The following is a 3,043-nucleotide window of genomic DNA, read 5'->3' on the forward strand; positions in this document are numbered from 1 at the left end:
ATATAAAATGCAGGGATTAAGCATATTTAATACTTCATGAAACCGAGTTAAATTTGCTCCAGTTTTGGTGCATTTAAACTGCTATAGAAGCATGCAGATATAATAAACTGTAACACCTTATGGCAGTATCATTTGATATTGCTAGAGTTGTTGCAGCTGTGCCCTGCCACCAGCCTCAGAGGTCCAGAAGAGTATGCATCAGCCATATATTCTTGTCCTTTGAAAATATTACTTCCTTGGTCCAAATGACACAAAGGCAATTTTATAGCTGTTTTACTGCATTTCCATATTGACAAAAGTCCTGATTATATTAATATAAAGAGTGCTTTTCTCAATACAATTTATTTCACTTAGGGGAATGGTATTAGATATACCAGCCAAAGCAGTATTTTGCTGGTGAATGTTGCATATAATAGTAGAAAAAATCACAAATAGAGCTACCGGGGCAGACATTTTCTAGTGTAGACCTGGCTTTAAGCCTCAATTCTTCTTTGAATATAGGATGAGGGACTTTAAGGGTCACTAGTTCCCTGAAACTCTTAGGGTGTCTTTCCACACCCCTGGAACACATGTAAAGGGTGCTTCAATTAGAGCAACGCTTGGGAGCTGCTTTAATTAATGAGCCCCCAGCATCTCGTGTATGCAACATCATGCTTGTTTGACAAGCTTTAGTTAAATCACTCCCACTGCCATTTTGAAGTGCAGGGATGCTGAATACATGAGATGCTGAGGTTGCTGGAGTGTGCTAATTACAGTGCATTGGAGGTGGCATCCCGCATGTCTACAGGCACCCATAAGTTCCAGAATATTGAGCGTTTCAGAAGGTCAGGAAGTTTGTCAGGAACTCCAGTTAAGAGATCTACAGAGGTTATAGAAGAAGCTCTTCAGAAACGGGTCTGTCGCACATGATTTTCAGTATAATCCTGATCTTAGAGTTCTGCTTGAGCAAAAAAGGTGGCCTAAGATTGGCTTGTAGTGCTTATTGAGAGAACAGTATTCTGGTTATAGTACTGCTGTTTATACAAATGGTATAATGTACCAGTCTCGGGACATGACAGTTTTTAGTGGAAAAAGATGATTCAAAATGAAGTGGATTACTTTGAGAGAAACCATCTTGGGTTTCTGAGTATTTCAGCTATAATATTTTCTGTTTGCACTTAAGTTTTAAGAAAGCAATCCCTTAATTCCTAAGCTGTTCTAAGAGAACTGGAGGAGCGGACAGAAAACAAGGTCCTCCCTCTGAAATGTACTGGTGGATGGCTTAAAAGGGGCGTTTCATACAATTATGTTATAGGAGTTAGAAGTAGGAAGAACCTAATTTAGCTTATCCAGTCCCTTTCCCATAGTCGGTTTATTTGACCCTAGTTCCTTACTTGACTTTTCCAGTTACAAATGAAACTCTTGACTTTGCACTTTGGAATCCTCTGTAATTAGAGTTTTTAGCATTTAAATTTAGACTTGTCCAAAAAATGGTAGGAAGCAAGTGAACCTTTCCCTGCTCCATCTGGTTATTGTTGAGATTTTTCTCCAAGGTTATAGAGATTCTTTCATGCAAGATTTATACTTAAGTAAAAATCCAAGTTTTATCTCCCTAAGGAGGCTGAAATTTCAGTGCTATTGGAGTATCATACATAGAGTTCAGTAGTAAATAAATAAAGTAAAAAAGTACATAATTTGACGCTCTTAAAAATAGGTGGAAATATGTTGCTTTCATTAAATATTCATATTGTGCTAGATGTCTTGTGTGTAGTGAGCCATAAATTGGGCAAAGTAAAAACGATTCTTGTGCCAAAGTGCTTACAGTCTAAGTAAAATACTTGTAGAAGTAGTACAACATAACTTCTTTCCAAATTTTTGCAGCAGCTGAAGTGGAACACTTCCAGTGAGTATTTCTCATTTCATGGCTAAATGTTTAATTTCATCTGTTGATGCTGAGCTTTCATTACATTTTTGTCCTTGGTATGCAACAGAAGGAATATGCTATTATTTTAGCTTTGTCAAGGTTTTATTTGAAATGCTGTAGTTCGTAATTTATTTTTTAAGAGAAACATGGTGTTCTAGCATGCTGTCAAAAGAAATGTATGGTGGGAGTTAGTTAAACAGAGATTTTGCTGATGTTTTTGTTTAGGAGATGGATCATTTGCTTTTAAATTGGCCTGCTAAATCCCTTCCTTGAATATTTTCCTCAACATTTGAGAGACTTATTTAGATACTAAACTAAAAGTTTGTTGGGCAACCAAAGTCTAGTTCTACATTTAAGAATAAGCTTTTTTACATCATTACAATTCCATTAGATAGAAGTTCAGCTAGAAAGGAATTGAATATAGGAATTCTCCTGTATTTTGGGTAAGTGCTGTAATCACCAGCATGTTTGATAAAGGGTGGCTAGTAGCCTTTTCATTACCACAGTCTCTATCTTCTGAAAGAAAGTATTGATTGATTCTTAGTTCTTGAAGGGAAGGATGTGGGCACCTGTCTTTTTAGATGAGTGGCTATTGCTTCCTGCAAGTACCAAAGTAAGGCACTTAAGCCCCAGAGTGAATGGGTTTAATGTTGGCTAACTCTAGGCACAGTGCTGACTTGAGGCAGCTCCCCAGTTAGCATGCCAGTTATTCTGGATTCCATTCCTAATCCTACTCATGTATTACATAGGGAACTTGGACACCTAACTAGATTCCATTCCAGAAAAATTATGGATTGCTGCGCTCAGCTCGGTTTCCAAGTCCCTTTTTGGATCTAGCTATTAGCATTTTACTGTAGGCCTGCACGTAGTGGCTAGTATTCACTTTAGATTCAGATTTGGCTGATTCAGGGGACAGTGATTCAATTTGGTGATTCGAATCACTGTCCCGAATTGATTTTGGCTGAATCTGATTTGGAGGTTCGGCCACTGCCGAATCAGCTGAATCTACAAATCAAACAGGCCCCATCCCCTGCCCACTCTCCCGGCCCCATCAATGGCTGCCCTGCCTGGCACCAGTATCCCGGCTCTTTTAAAAGCCCAGCATTCACTGGCTGCTGCCAGGCAGGCCCCGAGTGCCCC

General features: G+C 38.9%; 1 protein-coding gene across 1 annotated transcript in view; it reads left to right on the plus strand.

Annotated features, from left to right (window-relative positions):
- The window catches only part of DICER1 (dicer 1, ribonuclease III), a 112,052-nt gene that overhangs the window by 40,990 nt on the left and 68,019 nt on the right, over nt 1-3,043 (plus strand). The window contains 1 exon segment of the mRNA XM_025206273.1: nt 1,861-1,882. The gene's annotated coding sequence lies outside the window, so the exon portion shown is untranslated.

This window comes from Alligator sinensis, unplaced genomic scaffold (genome assembly GCF_000455745.1).
Source record: "Alligator sinensis unplaced genomic scaffold, ASM45574v1 scaffold47_2, whole genome shotgun sequence".
NCBI lineage: Eukaryota > Metazoa > Chordata > Crocodylia > Alligatoridae > Alligator > Alligator sinensis.